At 42.1% G+C, this 21,056-nt stretch overlaps 1 protein-coding gene across 16 annotated transcripts in view; it reads left to right on the top strand.

The window, feature by feature from the left end:
* The window catches only part of PALM2AKAP2 (PALM2 and AKAP2 fusion), a 578,232-nt gene that overhangs the window by 438,176 nt on the left and 119,000 nt on the right, over positions 1-21,056 (top strand). The window contains exon 1 of one of the 16 annotated variants that reach the window (XM_049896023.1): positions 18,187-18,362. The exons of 14 other annotated variants lie outside the window; for them this stretch is intronic. The gene's annotated coding sequence lies outside the window, so the exon portion shown is untranslated. One more of the 16 variants, XM_049896022.1, reaches the window with a different exon arrangement.

Genomic DNA, 21,056 nt, shown 5'->3' on the forward strand with positions numbered 1-21,056 from the left:
ATATGTGTGCGAATTCAATTATCTTTATGTACCTATCAGTGTTACATTTTATACATAATGATATCTATTTGTCTTCTCAAAGGGACCTATTTAATACATCATGCTGATAGTTAAAAGCCAATTAAGACGGCCAACTCTTAACCTAGCATTTATATTCTCTGGACAGGCAAGCTAGAAAGTCAGTCAACTTATACACATTTAAGAAGCTGCCACATGCTAGATTTTTAAAAGAATTGCTGCTCACAGAGTTTCCTTTTTTCTGGGGAATGAATGCCCAAAGCCAATATACTGACAGCATGTTTGGCTTCACTCAGCTGGCTCCATTACTGGGAGCCCCAGATAGCACCTGCTTGGCTCTGGCACTGTTGTCTTGAATCTTGTTTATTTGATGACTGTACAAAGCTACATCAAATAATTTATGTTGAAGAACTACCTCGAGGGTCAAATTATGTGATTTGGCTGCCATTTTAACCAAATACACTGACTAAATCCCAAATGCCGCCTTCACCTTCCCCTCTTGTTCCATGTATGTTGAGACTAAAAACTAAGTGTATGCAAAAAGGAGCACAGAAAATTCTAGTACACCAGAATTTTGCTCAGAAAGAAGCCTCGTATTCTTATTTACATGTACAATATTCACTGAAGCAGGAAACAAGAGCACAAATGGGCACCGTTTCGGCAAGTTAGAGATTCTAGCTGTAAAACAGTTTAGAAAAGGGCACATTTTATAATCAGGGACATGGGAAAGACCTTTACTTCTCTATAAGTAAAGCTATTTCTGGGAGAGATTGTTCTCCTGGAAAGTCAGATGTTCTCCATTCAAAAGGGGGAAAGCATTTAGACTCTTCCGGTGGTGAACGGAGGCCACAGGTTACAGCTTTCTTTGGCCTTTGCTTTTAAAAGGCAGCTCTGCTGAAGGCCTTTTGTTGCCTGAGGTGTTGAGCCCGTTGTCCTTTATATTGGATGATGACGACATTAACTGGGATTGTTTTGCGCCGGGGGCTCTGGACAAAAAGATACATTTGGGGCCAGAAGTCCTTTCCGCATTGTGTACATACATAAAGATTGCTCTAAATCTGCTGTCTTGCCAAAGGAAATATTCTAAAGCAGATTAAAAAAAAAAAAATCTTTGAAACTATTTAGGGCAGTAGCTCTCAGAAGGGGTTGGGAGTCGGGGGTGAGGGGCACACCAGCATTACCCGGTGACCCAGTGCCATCAAGTCGATTCCGACTCATAGCGACCCTATAGGACAGAGTAGAACTGCCCTGTGGAGTTTCCAAGGAGCGCCTGGTGGATTCAAACTGCCGACCCTTTGGTTAAAACACCAGCATTATATAGGAAAATTTTCATAACACCTCCTTTTTGAGAATCGCTGATGTGAGGTTTTAAAAAATATGCATTTTGCATTATTACAAGGAAATGTCTGTGAAAGGCTCTCTTGTAAGTTGTAATATGCTGCCTCGATATTGGTTGCTATTATTCCAGTGTGTTGCCCCATATTTGTTAATTAAAAATTTTTAAAGGGAAGAATATATAAAGTCACAACCATTGCTGTCTTCTAATTATCTATGTATGGATAAGGAACATCTCTGGCAAATGAAAGATCTCAGTCGCATCTCTTTGTCATTTTATTTCTTCGCCATGTTCTCCTGCCAACAATAATAGCTAATATTGATTAAGCATTTGCTATGAGCTGAGTAGACTCTTACATGTATTTTGTCAAGCAATCTTCAAAACCACCCTGGTGGTGCAGTGGTTAGGAGCTTGGCTGCTAACCAAAAGGTTGTTGTTGTTAGGTGCCGTCTAGTCAGTTCCAACTCACAGAGACCCCATCTATGTACAACAGAACGAGACACTTCCTGGTCCTGCACCATCTTCACAATCGTTATTGTGCTTGAGCCCATTGTTGCAGCCACTGTTTCAATCCATCTTGTTGAGGGTCTTCCTCTTTTTCACTGAAGAAAAAGCCAGAGGCAGAGTTTCCTTTAATTCACTGTGTAGAGCTATGAGTCGGGATCGATTCTATGGCACTGGGTTTGGTTTTTGTTTGGTTTAGAGCTGTGAATTGGAGCCCTAGTGGAGCAGTGGTTAAGAGTTTAGCTGCTAACCAAAAGGTCGGCAGTTCGAATCCACCAGATGCTCCTCGGAAACCCTATGGGGCAGTTCTACTCTGTCCTATGGGATCGCTATGAGTCAGAATGAACTCGATGGCAATGGGCTTGGTTTTTTTTTTGTTGTTGTTGTTAATAATGCCATTTTACAGATGTGGCGACTGTAGCAAGGTAAAGTGCAGTAACTTAAGATCTCAAAGCGGGAGTGTGACAGAGCCAGGCTTTGAGCCAAAACAGAAAGACATCCTTTAATCCTTCTGTTTGTGTGCTAATGAATGCAAATTGATTTTACAGTTAGCTAAAGCAGGGTAGCTCTAAGGATGGGATAGGAGTAGCACTTGCCAGATAAAATGCTAGGCTCCCAGCTAAATCTGTATTTTAGATAAACCACAAATAATTTCTAGGTGTAGGATGTCCCATACAATATTTGGGGCGTACTTATGCTACAAAATTATTCATTGTTAACAGAAATTCAGATTTAACTGAGCAGCCTCTATTTTTATTTGCTAAATCTGGCAGCCCTTGACAGGAAGGATGCTGCAAAGAAGGTGAAAGGGACCGCTTAATGCATTTCAAGTATTGTGGTTTTCAGTGATTTGTGAGTTTGAATTCCTTTCACCATGGCTTTCTTCACTTCGGGTAAATAATCAAGGATGACAGTATACTTTGTTAAATTTTAAACCAGCCAGATATGTAGTTTCAGTACACACAACATACTGACAATCTATCGACTGCTGTTTACTGGTACCCTTTTTTTCCCATAGAAATAAAGACCTCCAAACCTAACCCATGTCAAGATCTGTATCTTATTCACAGCTCTAAAACCAAAAACTCGCCATCTAGTCGATTCTGACTCCTAGCGACCCTATAGGACTGAGTAGAACTGCCCCACGGGATTCCCAAGGAGCACCTGGTGGATTCGGACTGCCCACCTTTTGGATAGCAGCCTGAGCTCTTAACCGCTGCTCCACTAGGGCTCCAATTCACAGCTCTATGAAGTGAAATTGTGGGAAACTCTGCTTCCCACTTTTTTTCTCTTGAACTAAAAAAAAAAAACCTATTCCTCAATCTACTCATATTATGACTTCTCTGAAGCCAATTCTAGGATCTTCATTTTAGCTGGTGTTGGCCTGATTTCATTTTCTGCAGATACCTTCATCATCCCAATTTTTAAAATGTTGATTAAATGTTTCTGTGCTTTTACCAACTCTATTACTTGGTAAAATCCCCGTCTCTCTGAATGGTCACTTCTTAAAATAGATGATACCGGGCTGGATATTCCCAGCAAATGTTTTGACTCAGTCACAGATATTTCCTGAGCACTGGTGCATTTCCTCCTATGCACATTTCCAGCATTCCAGCCCTGGGAACATCTACACCTCCTCACTTACTATCTCTTTATATGACATTTCACATTTATGACAATAATTAAAAATCTACTATCCGACTAATTTGCACATTAACTGCGTATGTCTGGCAGTAATGAACGAGAGTAACACTGGCTGTGATGATAAGGTTTTGTGTCAACTTGGCTGGGCCAAGATCCTCAGTTGTTTGGCAGTTATTAATGATATAATTTGGCAGTTACGTAATGATGTTGTCCTTGCATTTTGTGATCCGATGTGATCATCTTCCATTTTGCTTAATGCTGATTTTGCATAATGACCTGGACTTTGAAACTTAACCATGTCAATAAGTGAGAAGATATAATGATGATAAAGCTCCAGAAATAGTTTCTTGTTGCTGTCTGTATATATCAGAATCCAACTGCAGATAAGTTTGTCTTCTTCAGAATGATCTGTCCCAATCCAATAGCTTTGAAATGGTGCTCATTTCCACGTACCTTAGGCTATCACTTTCCAACAGCATAAGCATAGCAAATCAAACACTGAACCTATTTGGCTTTGGTGTTCTTGGAAGGTAGTAAGTCTGGTTCCCATTTAGGCATATATTTACCTGCCCAGTTAAAGAATGAATAAATGATAATTAACGTCCTTGAGGGTTTGGGATAGTCACAAATTATTTCTGAAGACCAGGTTGAACTTGGATGGCTGTTTACAGTAGACCTTGCCCCTCTGAAACAAGTCAGGTATCATACAAGTCTCATGACCTTGGCGTAACTCTCAGAAATATCCATTGGATTCATAGGAAGAATGATCTTTCTCCATGCTATAAGCACTTAAAATTTTTTGTATCTAGTGGGTTAGTGGCCTTAGTGCTTCTCTCTTGATAAATTATTAAATGCCTTTCCCACTACTTTCTTCCAATGCCCACCCCCACCCCTATGGCCTTCCCTCTTGCTTTTTTCCTGTTGTAGTGAAAATCATGATATACATGTAAATTGTATGTAAAAAGAGAAAACATAGGCTAAGACAAGATGATTGCTTGATTTGCTAGGAGAGTAGACTGTAAAATAATAATAGATTTATATACCAAGTCCTGGGCTGTTTTGATGGTATTTGAGCTCAGATTTGACCCAGAGAGCCCTTGCTATTAATAACTCCCTCATTTTGCTTCTTCCAGTAGAACAAAATGACAGTGCTGGCATCCAGACATGTAAAGGTCTTTCTTGCCTCACAGCCCCTGATCGATAAGGTAGCTTTTATGAAGTTCTGTTTGCGATAGTTCTTCAGTGCAAAACTGGAGTTTACCTGGTGGGATAAAATTAGATTTTCAGCCCAGAGAATTGGTTGTGTTCAGGTTTGACCTTGAGTGTTCATCCTATCAGCATTCTTATTATATTTTTCATTATTATTCTACTGCATTGATTCATGAATATGATAAAACAGAACTGCCTCTCCAGGAAATAAGGGAAGCTGGGCTTACAGTTGGGCTTACAGTGAAAAAAAAAAAAGACCTTTCATTGACTCTGGAGAGATTCAACATACAGATGTCCTGAAATATTTATTAAGAGACCACTATTTTTTTTATCCCCACTATACCTGAGCTTTAGGCAGGTCTTTTTTTTTTAGCTTTTCCTAAGATATCTGCATTTCTGTATTATGCCACAAATAATACAGTATTTGTTAGCTTTTAGGCAAAAAAATCAATTTATTAAATGTTGCATTACATGCTTTTATATGTGGCATATCATATTTAAGCAGAATCAAATTTTTCGAGTGATTTTTCAAATGTTAATAAATCCTTTGGCAGTTTTGAAAACAAAACCTTATTTGAGTTGAGAAATAGGCAAATTCTGTTAGTAGACAATTCATCCACTAAGAATTATTATTTTTATTAGTCTTCATGTGTTTTAGGAGCCCTGGTGGTACAGTGGTTAAGAACTTGGCTGCTAACCAAAAGGTCAGCAGTTCAAATCCACCAACTGCTCCTTGGAAACCCTATGGAACAATTCTATTCTGTCCTACAGGGTTGCTATGAGTTGGAATCCACTTGATGGCAATGGGTTTGGGTTTTTTTGGGTTTTAGGTATGTTGATTCTTGTAAAGAAAATGTGAACAAACCCCAAATAAGAAAAGAAAAAAAAAGTCTAAGTTTATCATGAAGTATATCCCACAAGTAGAACAGGAAAATTCCTTTAAAGAGAAATGACATTGCAAAAGAAGCCAAGAATCTTTTTTTTTTTATTCATAGCATTTGACAGTTCATAAAACCTTTTTCATCCATGTGAATTTTATCAAACTTCCTTATCCTGTAATAGGTCATTGACCTGTACTCCCTATTTGCTTCTCTCCCGCCCTCCTTTTTTCCTTTCCTCCCTTCCTCTCTCTCTCCCTCCCTTCCTTCCTCCTTCTCCTTTTTCTCCCTTCATTCTTCCCTTCCTTATTTACTTCCTCCCTTTCTTTTTCCCGGCATTTACTGTGGGCCAGGCAGTATGTTAACACTTTACCTGCATTATTTCATTTAACACTCAGGTATTTGTCCCATTGTACAGATAAAGAAATTGATGCTCTGAGAAGGTAAGTAACTTTCGCAGGATCACAAAGTCAGCAAGGGTGGAGTCAGCATTTAATCTCAGATTGTGTGACTCCAGATTCCACAGCTTATTGCCTTCCGTATAATGAGTATTTCTTTTATACTTAGGAAAATATTTTCATTATCATTTAATGACAAGAACATACCTATGATCCCCTAGGAGACGGAACTAGCTGACAGCTGACAGCTCTGGCTTTTTGGACAGGCCACAGGGCAGTTACAAAGCAGCTGACTGGCACAGAAAATAATAATAATAAATAGCTAATACCTACTAAGAATCCCAAAGGGTGTTCTATGGCCACTATAAGCATTAAATTATCCTATGCTCACCTCAAACCCCTGATACAGATACTATGTTGTTGTCCCCATTTTAAAGACTGGAAAACTGAGGTACAGGAGGTAAAGTAGGAAGGTTCCACCCAGAATCAGTGGAGGAGTGAGGGTTTTGCTTCCAGAGCATGTCCTTGTAACCACAATGCCAGACCACCTCTTGCCTATGGTCCACATGTGCTCTTCTGCCTGGACCTTTTTCAGGAAATGCTGTGAGCCAGTTAACTCTACAACCAGCTATTCGCTTGGAATTCAGATCCATTGCAAAGAACAGGGTATGTTTTCTCTGTGAAGGGAATCAATAACTTTCAAGCCACACATTCATTGTACAAGTGACATGTCTGAAAACAGCCGTGCTTATGATTAAGGAGTTAAAAGGAAAAGAATGCCACAAATAATAGAAAGAAAAATCAAAGGCCAAATGAATTCACCCATGGGAAATGTTAGAAATTCAAGGGTCAATGTGATCCTTTCTTATGAAATACCAAATTCCTTTCAGAATTGTCTGATGGGAAAATCCAGTTTGTTTATTGTTTTTAAAGTGCAATTTACTTACCTAATGTTCAAGTACAACTTTTCCTGATGTACTTTAGAAGGCTGTTTTGGTGAGTTAGTACTTTGGGAAAGAAATTTCCCCATAATCCCGATCAAATGGGAATTTTTAGAACTGGTTAATAAGAACATTTTATTGTAATGAGAATAAGAATTTTTTTTTTGACCTGCATTTGATAAACATGTACTGAATGCCTTCTAGGTGCAGTGTTTTGTGCTACATGCCAGGGGCAGCTCCACCTTCCAATTACACCTGGAATCCCACCACTCCACCTTTACTATCCTAGTTTAAGTCATCATCACCTCTTTACTATATTATTACAATCTCAAAGTGGTCTCCCTGGGGCTCTGCTTCCCAACAAATTCCACACAGCTGCAGCCACAGAGACCTTACTCCTTTTTCTTTCTCTTAAAAAAAAAAAAAAAGTGTGGTAAGATATATAGATGCATAATTGCCCTTTTGACCATTTTTAAGTATGCAGTTGACACTAATTACATTCACCATGTTGTGCAACCATCACCACTGTCTTCATCACCCGAAACAGAAACTTGCGGAGCCCTGGTGGCACAGAGGTTAAGAGCTATGGCTGCTAACCAAAAGGTCAGCAGTTTAAATCCACCAGCTGCTCCTTGGAAACTCTATGGGGCAGTTCTATTCTAGTACCCCTCAAGTAATAACTCCCCATTTCCTCTTCTCCCCAGCCTTGGTAAATACTAATAAACTTTGGCCTGTATGCATTTGCCCATACTAAATATTTCATATAAGTGGGATCACACAGTATTTGTCCTTTTGTATCTGATTTATTGCACTCAGCATGTTTTCAAGGTTTACCCAAGTCGGAGCATGTATCCAAACTTCATTCTCTTTATGGCTGAATAATATTCTCTTGTACATATAGACCATATTTTATTTGTCCATTCATTTGTTGATGGACATTTAGATTGTTTCTTCCTTTTGGCTATTGTGAACAATGCAGTGAATATTGGCGTATAAGTCTGAGTCCCTGCATTCAAGTCTCTTGGGTATATACTTAGGAGTGGAAATTTTTTTTTATAGTAATTCTACTTTTAATTTTTTGAAGAACTGCCAAACTGTTTTCCACAGCAGCTGTACCATTTTACACTCCCACCAGCAATGAATGACAATTCCAATTTCTTCAAATCCTTATTAACTTTTCTGATTATCTTTTGATCTGACAATTCAAGTAGTGCGAAGTGGCATCTCACTGTGGTTTTGACTTGCATTTCCCTGATGGCCAATGATGCTGAGCACACATGCATGCCAGTGTGGAGCTTCCACTTCCTGCCCCAATATTCAAGACCACAACAGTATCCTCTAGTCAGTATGCAAAGTATTTAAGAACATTGGGAAAGAGTTGGAGGCTTTGACAGAAGTCAAAGCAAGACCCTGGGACAAAGAGGAACATATTTCTAGAATATTGTGATAGACAAAAGGACAACTACAGTATAAGACCTCTACTAGAAAAACTTATGAAAAGGTTTACACACAAAAAGAAACAATCTTTGATGGTTACGGGGGTGGAGGGTGAGGATGGAAAATGCTAATTAGACAGTAGATAAGTGGTAACTTTGGTGAAGGGTAAGATAGTACACTGTCCTGGGGAAGCCAGCACAGCTTCTCCATGGAAGCTCCATAGACACAACCAAACTCCCTAAGTGAGAAAATTACTGGGCTGAGGGCTGTGTGGACCATGCTGTTGGGGAACATCTAGCTCAATTGGCATAACACAGTTTATAAAGAAAACGTTCTACATTCTACTTTGGTGAATAGCATCTGGGGTCCTAACAACTTGTGAGTGGCCATCTAAGATACTCTACTGGTCTCACCCCATCTGGAGCAAGGGAAAATGAAGAAAACTAAACACCCAAGGGAAAGATTGGTCCAAAGGACTAACGGACTGCAACTACCACATCTCCCACCAGAATGAATTCAGCGCAACTAGATGGTGCCTGGCCACCAGCACTGACTGCTCTGACACTGATCATAATAGAGGGTCTCAGACAGAGCCGGAGAAAAATGTAGAACAAAATTCTAACTAACTCACAAAAAAAAGACCAGACTTACTGGCCTGACAGAGACTGGAGAAACCCTGAGAGTATGGCTCCCGGACATTCTTTTAGCTCAGTAATGCAGTCACTCCTGAGGTTCAGCCTTCAGCCAAAGATTAGGCAGGCCCATAAAACAAAATGATACTAAAGGGGTATACTAGCCCAGGGGAAAGGACTAAAAGGCAGGAGGGGACAGGAAAGCTGGTGATTGGAAACCCAAGGTCGAGAAGGCAGAGTGTTGACATGTTATGGGGTTGGTAACCAGTGTCACAAAACAATATGTGTACTAATTGTTCAATAAGAAGCTAGTTTGTTCTGTAAACCTTCACCTAAAGTACAATCAAAAAAAAAAAAAAGCCAACATTTCAAAATGTGGCGTAAAAGAGAATATTATGATAGAGACCTTGGACATACCACACTGATAACATAGCCATCCTGAGTGCCTAGGCCCCCTATACTAATAGTCACCACAGCTTCTGTATCTTATCTGACCCTACTGCCAAAGCCATCAGAGATGGACCATAATCTGACCCTGGCCTTAAAACTAAAAGAACCAGGGCTCCCCCACCACCCCATGTAATTGTTCATCATTTACTTTAGAAACAATAAAAATACGAAAGAAATCAAGTTTACAACAAATAAATTAGCACTGAACTGGGAGTGAGCGAGCCTGGATCTGAGTCCTGGCTTTTACCCATTTTTGCTGAGTGGTTCTGCTTGAGTCCTGTCTCCAGTCTAGGATTCATTCTCCTTCACTGATAACAGCAAGCACTGATCTCATTTATAGCAGTGTATCTGGCACTGAGTTTACAACTTTGCATGGATGATCTCATTTTATGACAGGTGACGATTTAGAGTCATGGAAAAGTTGAACAACTTCCCCAAATTCACACAGCTAATAAGAGACAGATTGAGGATTTGAACCCAGAACTTCTAACTCCAGAGATCCTGTTTTTTACTGTAAAATGAGGAAACTGGCTTGGATGACATGTAAGTTTCTTTCTACGTCTAATACTCATGTCTCTCACCTATCCCAATCAAGTGAAGAAAGTGTCCAAGTATAAAACCGGAGCAGCAGCAGCGACCACCTGTGCGATCACACAGTTCCTGTCTCTGTGCTTACCTGTCTTATCTCAACCAGACTATAAATTACTTAGCAGGCAGGCACTCCTCAATGCCTGAGTCTTTTGCAGGAGTCACAAACTGTTTCTGATACCTGGTGGCTTTACTTGTATCTGTTTCTGATATCTGTCTGGCTTCTTAAGGCATTTGAGTTTGCAATGCCTGCTCCTAAAAGTTACTGGGCAGTATCTAAACAGAAACGGAAGGACCGAAGGAAAGGAGGGAGAAAAGAGGGAAAGGGAGCTATAGAGAGGAAGAAAGTGTTTACTTGAAAAGTTGGAGACTCTTCAAAGACAATGAGAGCATATGTGCTTTAGTTGGCTTTATTATAAACTATTGTGGTTTCTGAATTGATTTTACATTGGCCAGGGTCCCACTCCCATGGAAGCCTTTAATATGTGGTAGGAGAAGCCATTAACATTCTCCATATTTAAATGATTTTAACACTTTATAACATTAGTGGTTATTTAGGGAAGTAAATAATTTATTCTGTGTATGTACACTTAAAATGCCTTCTTAATATATCCCCATCATCTTCAGAGACCTTAACGCTAGGATAAGTAATTTAATATGTTCAATACAACAGAAGGAAAAAGCCTATTTTCTCATTGGCTACTTTTCAATATTAAAGTGTTTGATGAGGAAGTCAGAGACTACTCAACTACCTTGGCTGTTAGTTGCCTTCTAGACAAATGGGCTGTGACTCGTGGCAACCCTATGAATAACAGAATAAAACATTTCTCTCTATGATAATCAGAATTATTGAAATTTAAAATGTCAAGACTTAGTCTTTTTTTCCTAATATCACTGAAAGTCCTCCTAGTTCTTTCCAGAAATTAACAGCCTGTACTTAAAAGTTCTGAGGGAAACACTTGGTAATTACTGGGAAAATGCTGTAGTTCCACTTTTTAGGAACTAAAAAATAATTTTTCCATCTTACTTAAAGTTGAAAAAGAGTTCAGTACCACTGGAAATGAAAGGTATATTTGCATTTTAAAACACAGATCATGAAGGGGTAGCAAATTCACTTGGTAGACTCTTAGTGAAAACTTGTCTTAGACTCCACATTGTTGGCAGTGTTTGCCAGCATCCTATCTGTGACCAGGCTGTGTACATTCCAAGTATATTAGGCATATTTTATGTTTTCAATGCCCTGCTTAAAAAAGTACCTTGTTTTATGCTGCCTCTTTACCGGGGTATGAGCTCTGGAGTGTTTAGAAGATTTTTTAAATGCTTCAGTTGTTAATAACATACAATTCTCAGCCAAGAAACTGAGAACTTGAACCTCATAGGACTCTATTGTTTTTAATTACCAAGATGCATTCTTGTCATCAGCACATAAGCTTTGTGGCCTCTGGAACTATGAGATGTGGTCCCTGTAGTAGCTACCTGTGTCTTCTTACTTTCCTCACCTGGGAGACCTGAACTTGGGCTCTCTATCCCTTCCCCACATTATTTCCCCTACACGAATAGCCTATTTCATTATCTTTTCCAACTCAGAACTTCCCTTTTTCCTCCTTTTCACCAAACATTTTAGTTTGGAATAATACACGACTTTTTCTTCATCATGGTAACATTTAAATGTATTCCAGTGGACAATCTGGATGACACGTACAATGGTCTAAATGTACAGGAGTCACAGGCCAGTTACAAGGTGGGACAAAATGAAAACCACTACATGGACAAGTGTCACTTGGGTTTTGGAATGTTTCACTGGAGCGTTTTTTAAAGGTCTTTAAAAAAAAAGTCTCAATCAGCCTGAATAAATGTAATCTGGTCACCATTTCCTTATGTTAGAGGGTTTAGCAGAGGTGAGGCGAAGTGTGAGGATGCAAGGAAAGGAAATAAATGTGGAACCGGCAGGAAAGTAACTTACTCGGGCACGGGAAGCCAAAGACCCTGGAGAGGAAGCGAAGGAAAGGCAGGCACCACACACTAGGCCAAGAACGGGAGCAAACACAGCCCAAGAGCCAAGTGTTTTTGTAGAACCCTATCTCTGTCCTGTGTTTTCTTGCTATTTCCTTTCTCCACCTAAGCATGATTCTGACCTCTGAGTAGTTTCCAAACCAGGCTGTATGACAGAATCAGATGGAGAGCTTACAAAAATACAGATTCCTGGGTCCCAGCCCAGACTAACTGAATCAGAATCTGTCAGTGAAAAGGTTCCTGGAATTTCTTTTCTCCGCCCCCCCCCCCCCCCCCCCAGTTTTCCAGCTATATGAGTCAACTTCAGGAACCACTGATTCACAACATCTTAAGAGATGATGGTACTTAGCAGAGTTGCCAAGCCTAACACCCTAATCCTTTTTAACATAAAATTACAATCACAAAATGGAGGACAACCACAGAATACTGGGAATCATGCTAACAGAGTTGATACTCACATTTTGGGGGGGGACATAATTCAATCCATGAAAAAGAATTTGAGCATCTTTTATACGAGATGGCTTTTACAAGGGTGTTTATAATTTGATAAAGCACAACTACAAGTCCATGGACTGACACATTTCAGTATGCATCAAGAATGGCCTTATGTGTTGTGCATTCAGAAAGTTGATGGTTAAAACAGTCTATAGGTGGATCATTCCTCCTATGAAAAGGCTAACAAAGCTTAATTTAGAGAAGATCTTTTTATCCCTAAATAAGAAACAGAGCTCAATGGACAAATATACCTTAACTAGGAAATGCATAAATGTTCAAAAGAGTCAGATGGGTAGGGTAAAACCACTATATGAGTTAGAGAGTAAGCAAATGATCTGTGTGAATCCCAGAAGTTAGTTGACTGGATATCCTGCTGGGGTAAATATTTCCTTTTATATTTAAATAAAAATTGCTTAGACTCTACTGACAGTTTTGGAGACTGCCCAGTGCTCACCCAGCTATTTTTATGAATTTCTAACCGTAGTATGGCTAGGGTCATTTGAGATTAATTCTTCTTGTCACTTCTTGTTCTGATTTCCTATTTCCTCTAAAGTCTTGCCTCCTGTGCCTGACCGCTATTCTGCCCCAAGCTACATACAAACCCCTTGTCTTTGGTTCTCTAACAAAAATTGTTATAAGAGGTTTAGGGATTAACAGAAGTGCTTACATTGCAACATAATACAGCAAATAACTTTAAAAATGCATATTAAATATCCTCTTTCTTTTGGTTCTCCTTGCCATCAGGAATTTCTCATTCACTGGCCCTTCCTAAAAACCACCCCAGTATTTTGCCATTACTCCATAGATTTTGTAGGCTTTCAAATTCCAAAAGTGAATTGCATGCTCAAGTGTATAAACTTCTTTTTTAATCTCAAGAGATACTACCAAATTGTCTTCCAGATTTACCATTTATTAACATCAATTTATATTCTCACCGACAGTATACGATCATTTCATTTTCCTCATTCCCTCACCAATAAAAACCAAAAAAATCAAACCCGCTGCCGTCGAGTCTGTTCCAACTCATAGCAACCCTACAGGACAGAGTGGAACTGCCCCATAGTTTCCAAGGAGTGCCTGGTAGGTTTGAACTGCTGACCTTTTGGTTAGCAGCCGTAGCGCTTCACCACCACGCCACCAGGGTTTCGTCACCAACAATAGATAATATCAAAATTTTATGTATTTACTAATATATTAGGCCAAAAATATTACTCCAGTACGTTAACTTGCATTTCTTTAATTATGAAGAGTTTGAGCACCTTTTTATAAGTTCAATGGCCTGTGTACTTACTTATTTATAAACTGCTGATTTTTTTTCTATTAGGTAGTTGGTAATTTTCTTCCTTTTTCTTAATGATTAGTAAGACCTGTTTGCGTATTAGTAACTTGTTGCCATATATCTTGCAAATATTTTCCCTCAGTTTGTTTCTTCTCTTAGATTTTACAGTGGTGTATCCAGTCCCATGGGGATGCCCTTGGCTTGGGATTGTTCCTAGCTTTCCAGTGACCTCACCTGCTGTTTGATGGGAAAACTCCATGGCCCTAGGGCTATTGGTTTGGTGTGAGCCAGCTTTTTGTTGTTGTTGTTGTTTTTATTTGGTTTTCTCTCATTTTCTCATTTTTTGGCAAGTCTTTATTTGTGGATTAGAGCCCTGGTAGCAAAGGAGTTAAAGGTCCAGCTGCTAACCAAAAAGTCAGCCATTCGAATCTACCAGCTGCTCCTTGGAAACCCTATGGGGCAGCTCCACTCTGTCTGATAGGGTCCCTATAAGTCTGAATCTACTCGGCAGCAATGTATTTTGGGATTACTTCCAGCTGATGCTTTTTATTTAGTCTTTCTCCTTTCTGGGAGGAAATGACAAATTCTTGTATACAATGGGTGAGACTCAGCTCTTCTTACCTCTAAACCTAGGGCTTGTGGTTACTGCTAGGCCATTGTTACTTGAGAGATTTAGTTTGTTTCATTCAGGTTGAGAAAGGGGGAGAAGAGGTGCTGTAAGCCTATGCCTAGGCCGGCTCCTTTCCCATAAATCCAGACTTTTCTTTTTGTGTTTCTCTAGGAAGTACATTCTAGCTCTCACATGCCTTCCTACCCCCCACCCCAACCAGGACAGTCTTGCTCAGGGCACAGTTTAAAGTGGGCCAGCACCATAGGAGAGGCAACACGAGCAAAATGTGCACTTAGCCGAAGTGAAAGAAATCCTGATCTCTCCTCACAAACAAAATTTCCATAGAATGGCCTAGGGCCGTGGGAGCATGTAACATTTACACATCCCAGCTATGTGTTACCACAGAATTAGTAAGTGTGGATTTGCTTCAAATGTGCGTCTAGGAGAGCAGATGGGTTTCTTTTGTAACATATTCTCAGCTATGACAACCATGGTCATGTTAAAACGCATACAATGCAATGAACCCATAAGCACACCAAAAATCTGTTGCCATCGATTCCTCATAGCCACCCTATAGGACGGAGGTGAACTGCCTCATAGGGTTTCCAAAGAACAGCTGGTGGATTTGGACTCCCAGCCTTTTGGTAAGCAGCCAAATGCTCAGCCACTGCACCACCAGAACCCCATAAGCACACACTGGGTAATAAAACCAGCCTTTCTCATCTCCAGAGTTTCTCAAACTTTCATGTTCTTAAGCTGTTAAAACAGTTTCCCTGGCCCCTCCCCCAGGATTCTGTTTTTAGTAGGTAAAGGTGGGAAACCCTGGTGGTGCAGTGGTTAACAGCCATGGCTGCTAACTAAAAGGTGGGCAGTTCAGATCCACCAGGTGCTCCTTGGAAACCCTATGGGGGCAGTTCTACTCTGTCCTATAGGGTTGCTATGAGTCGGAATCGACTCAACGGCAACAGGCTGGGTAAAGGTGGAGCCCAGGAATTTGCTTTTTTAACAAGCACAGTGGTAGTTCTGGTATTTGCGGTCCTTCGTACTGATTTTGAGAAATATTGTCTAAATCTAGGGTAAGATTTCTCAACCTTGTCATTATTGACATTTGGGGCCAGGTGCTTTTTGTTTTGGGGGACTGTCCTGTGCATTGCAGGAGGTTTAGTAGCATTCCTGAGCTCTACCCACTAGATTCTGTAGCACTCTGGCTCTAGTGACAGAAATATACATTACCAAATGGTCCCCTAAAAAAAACCCAAAACTAAACCCATTGCTGTTGAGTTGATTTCAACTCATATCAACCCTGGCGGGCCAGGGAGAGAGGGAACAAAATCACTCTTACTTGAAAACAATTGGTCTAGAAAAAAACAAATGAGAACATGTTAATTAAAAATAGTTTTTACTTTCAATGCAGACATTCACACCCTTACACTGATTTCATTAAACAAATTAAACAAGCATTTATGAGCAACTGGTATGTACCAAACCCTTTATATTTAAAACATTTTTAATTTAATCATGGCTACCTCTTTTTTTTTTTTTACCTCTTTGTGTACCTTAAAAGATAGAAGGAAATGTTCTTGCAAATTGATGCCTATTGAGCACGCATTTTTCCTAAATTAATATTCCCAACATTTTTCTAAAACATTCCAGAACTTCAATATTAATGAAACATTGATATTGCTTTAGTAAGACGTAATTCAGAATACAGTCGGTATGACTTGCTTTACTCTTTCAAATAGTGAAACAAATTTTGATTTGTAATTTTTACACTATTCTAATTTAAGAATATATGAATTAAGAGTGATGAAGTACCTGCCATAATGTTGTTTCTAAAATCTCACTTGTGCTGTAATTTTAGACTCATTCCTTGGAGGGTCTGTGGTCTATATAAATAAATAACTCCGATTTCCAAACATGCTTATTTCAATGTGAGTTTTTCACAGGATAATAAAATGTTAAAAATAGATCGGCATGTAGGGCACCCAAATATTTAACTCCTTATGTGCCAGTGACAAGTGGAACCAAGAGAAAGGGAGGGAGAAAGGACTTAAACAAGGAAGGGAGGGAGGGAGGAAACTGACTTCTGGCTGCAGCTCTGGAATTTCTGGCCACTAGCAGTAACTTCTATTGAAATTCAGTAGCCTAAGGATGGGGAAACAATTCCTAAATGCCAAGAAAGAGGTGCCTATTGACATTTTTTGGAAACCCTGGTGGCGTGCGTAGTGGTTAAGTGTTACCGCTCTTAACCAAGAGGTCGGCAGGTCGAATCCACCAAGCACTCCTTGGAAACTCTGTGGGGCAGTTCTGCTCTGTCCTATAGGGTCGCTATAGGGTCAGTATGAGCCGGAATCAACTCGACGGCAGTGGGTTTTTTTTATACGGACGTTTTGGAACCCTGAGGAGAGCAACTGTTGTCTCTATTATAGATTTTGTGTCCATTTGTGTATAAAAGTGTGAGTAAGCTCAAGGCAGAAAAGGAGTTCCTTCTTTGGAGGGCACCATTTAATGCATAATAACTGACTGAACTTTCTTCAACACTTCTCAGTGTTGTATCATTTCCTTGCATTGGAAATCAGAGACCTTTGTGGGTTAGGAAAGAAGAATCAAAACCTGCAGTTGTCTTTCCCGGCTATGTTTGTCCTGCGGAATTGACTCCCAGAAGAGAACCCCAGGGCCTTGTCCAGGAGTTCAGAAAAAAGCAGGCCAACCTAAGATGAAAACTCACGGGGGAGAGCAAGGGGCTCCACTTCCAAAGCTGGAGAGACATACTCTATCACTTGGAAAATGAAAACCCTGGTCATGCCTAAAAGCTGAATTCAAGAAATCTGACTTTATATTATATTCCCTGGAAACCAGCGTGTCCCAAAGTGAAGTAAGGCAAAGGCTGTTTTCTGTGGTGTGCCTGTGTGTGTAGTCTCTCAGGATTTCTAGACGGTCCATTTTCAAAGGATCATTAACATTATTTAAATATTCATAGTGGGGGAGGGGTGACGGACTGAAATTTCAGACAGCTCAGGAGTAGGGGATGGCTGGCCACCCGCCTAATTGAGCTCAAGCTGTGTATCAGCTGCCTCCTTCTCCACTGCTGGCTTTTGTTAACACACGCGAGCGCGTTGACACTAGGCCACTGGCAGCCACAACCAGAAGAGCAGCATGAAGCTTTGACTAGCCAGAGAGCCGAAAGCGTCCCTGTCCCCTCCTCAGTCCCTAGACCACATCAGGGGCTTTTCAGATAGAGCCCCAAAATATGTGCCACAAATACGTACTTTCCAACCCTTCCCAGTGACCTTTCTTACCCGAGAGACAGTCGTGCTGCTGGGTGAGGGATGACGGTCTCGCTGCCTTCTCGGGTAGGAACTCAGCAGCTCTTGACCTGTGCTCGCACACGTGCACCCCCTTCCACGTACACTCATAAACACATATGTATACCCCGACACACGTCCCCACATACACACACGCCGACACACCCACCAGCGCGCGAACACATGTCCACATCCCCAGACGCGGAGCACTCTCCCCACTGAGGAAATTCACGGCTTCGCATCGCCGTATCCTTGCGTCCTTCTAGCCAATCAATCCATTCAATCATTTTTTTTTTTTTTTTTGGTTTGTGCAGAGATTCCGCCGAAGCCGCAGAGGGAAGAAGGTGTAGGTGGGTGGGGAAGGGAGGAGAAGGGGAGGGGTGGCCGCGGGCGCCGGGCGTCCGGAGCTGGGCGGGGAAGGGGCGGGCGCCGGGGAACGGGAGGGCCGCGCTCCCCGCCCTCCAGCTCGCCCAGCGGTCGCTGCTCCCGCCAGATACGCTCGCCCCAGTCCGGGGCAGTTGCGCGAGATTCTCTGGAACCTCCACGGGCACTCCAAGGAAGAGGCAGCGACCCGCCGCACTGGAGCGGAGCGAGAGGACTGCTTCCCAGGAGCGGGCACCCAGAGGTGGGTGTCCAAGCCGGAGCGCGATGACCCCGTACACCTAGTCCCCGCGGCGCCCTCCTGAAGCTGGGGCCTCGGGCCTGGGGATGCGGTGGCCGGAGAGGCACTGGAGAAGCACCTCGGGCTTTGGACGGCTTTTTAACGTCGTTGCCGAGCTGAGCGTGTGTGAGGAGGTGGCCTGGCTTGGAAGGGCTGTGGGCGTGTGGATTTGAATTCTTAGGTTTGGGGGAGGTGGTCAAGCCTGTGACTGCTTTATTGCAGACTTAATCACTTATATATGTTTAAAAAAAAGAAAAAAAACCGGTTCCAGCTAGCGAGGCAGGCGCAGGGTCCTGCCTCCTCGGATAGCAGCACTGAGGCCGTTTTCGGAGGGCATGCGCGGGAGAGGGCCGGTTTCCGGCCAGCGGGGCGTTTTAGGACTGGGATTCGGAGCACTGAGCCCGGGAGGCGATGCCTGAGGAGGGAGCAGCTCTTTCCGTGCCGGGAGAGGGTGGTCCGGGTCGCAGCTAAGCCAGAAGTTTGATCTGAGGCTGGGACCCCAGCCGTTAGGACTGGTGTTTTATCCGAGATAAAGCTGGCGGTAGGTCTCTTTGGGCCCTTTGTGGGGACACTTTTGGGGATCGAAGGGGCGCGCCACGGTGGTAAGCGCTGAGCAGTATGTGCCAGTAATGCTCGTACGGGCAGCGGGCCGGCAGGGATGAGAGCTAGGAGACACTGGCAGCGCCAAAAAACTCAGAAGCCGAGTGAACGAGAGGGGACCGAGACGAAGCCCATGAGAACGGGAGCCTGGGAGCCCGCGGAGGGGAGCGAGTGGCGCTGGTGGTCGGGTGAGAGCTGAAGGTAAAGGGCCGTTCCTTGTGCAATGAGGAGGGAGGCGGCGAGCAGGACTGGTGTGAGCAGGACTGGCGGCCAGGTTACTGATCTCTCCTATCCTGACGCAAGATGCCTGCCAACCCTGGGGTTCCCCTACCACTCGCAAAAAGAGGGGATCTAAGAAGGAGGTGAATAGCAAGTTTCCCGCCTCAGATAGTGATGGTTTGGTTCTAATAGGCAGTGTGGTTAGACTGCGAATCCGTACCCTACCCTGGAACAGTTTTAAGTGCAGAGCCAATAATCTGGGAAAAGCCTCCTTTTTTCCCTCCTAAATGTGTTTATTTACCTTTGAAAAGGGACTGCACACACGCACCTACATCTCTCTCTCTATATCTTTGAGTCTGGGAATTTAAGTTCCCTAGTTTTTTTTTTTAGTTCTTTTACTTAGGAAGCTCCCTTCAGTCCAAACACGTGTCTCTGTCTCCTGGAGCCTCAATAAGCACAAACCCACCACTTACCATTGTTATCCAAGGGGATTTGTTTCCTTGTCTTTGTTCTGATTAAAGGGAGCCTCACATTTTCTTCTGGAGAAATATTCCAAATTTAAACACCCCTCTTTCTCCCAATCTGACAGTCTCCCCAGTCTTGATCAGTAAAATTTGATAAGTAACATGCCTAGAAATGAAGTACATCCAGTAAGGAGCTTACTGGATTCCTTTAAACATCAAGTCTTTTAAGAATTAAGACTTGCCCAAGCTTATGAGCGGCCACCTAAGGTACTCCACTGGTCTTACTCTATCTGGAGCAAGAGAGAATGAAGAAACCCACACAAGGGAAAGATTAGTCCAAAGGATTAATGGACCACAACTACCACAGCCTCCACCAGACTGAATCCAACACAACAAGATGGTGCCAGGCTACCAGCACTGACTGCTCTGACAGGAATCACAATACAGGGTTCCAGACGGAGCTGGAGAAAAATGTAGAACAAAATTCTAACACATAAACACACAGAGACAAAACAGACTGGGCTGACAGAGACTGGAAAAGCCCTGAGAGTATAGTCCCTGGACACCCTTTTAGCTCAGTACTGTAGTCACTCCTGAGGTTCACCCTTTAGCCAAAGATTACACAGGCCCATAAAACAAAAGGAAACTACATGGGCACAGCAGCCCAGCAGCAAGGACTAGAAGGCAGGAGGGGACAGGAAAGCTGGTAATGGGGAACCCAAGGTCGAGGAGGGAGAGAGTGTTGACATGCTGTAAAACAGTATATGTACTGTTTAATGAGAAGCTAGTTTGTTCTGTAAACCTTCATCTAAAGTACAATTAAAAGAAAAAAATTAAGACTTGCCCGAAGGTACTTTCAGAACTGCTATCTGCTGGCAGCTCTCTCCTCCCCAGTTTTGACCCTTGGGCCTTTGTTTAAAGGGCATCTTCTCCTTTGAGTGGGCACACTGAGAATCACATGGGCACAGTAATTATTTTGGGCTATACCAATAAAATCAGTCATGAGCCAGGAAGAACAAAAATAATGTTGCTTGAGTCTTGAAATCGCTTTCCCTACAGACTGCAGTTGGGTGCTGAGATGTTTCAGGATGAAAGCTTTGCACCGGCAGGGGAGTTCATTTCAGTTTCTTTCTGGGATGCATAGGGCTAGGGTGAGAGGGATGGCTGGGCTTTGAGAAGGGACAAACATTTTGAAATACCCGTTATCTCATAGCTCTGGCATGACTGTTGGCCGGGCTTCCTGCCTGCAGAGTTCAGGGTAGTGTTGTCAGAATTTATTTCAGTTTCACAAGGGACTTATCTGACTCAGTAGCCTCAGGATATCTAGCTAATAAGATGAAGTAGGCTATCTTCACTTAGTTATCACATTAGGTGA

The sequence above is a fragment of the Elephas maximus genome, chromosome 9 (assembly GCF_024166365.1).
Source record: "Elephas maximus indicus isolate mEleMax1 chromosome 9, mEleMax1 primary haplotype, whole genome shotgun sequence".
In the NCBI taxonomy this organism is placed as follows: Eukaryota; Metazoa; Chordata; class Mammalia; order Proboscidea; family Elephantidae; genus Elephas; species Elephas maximus.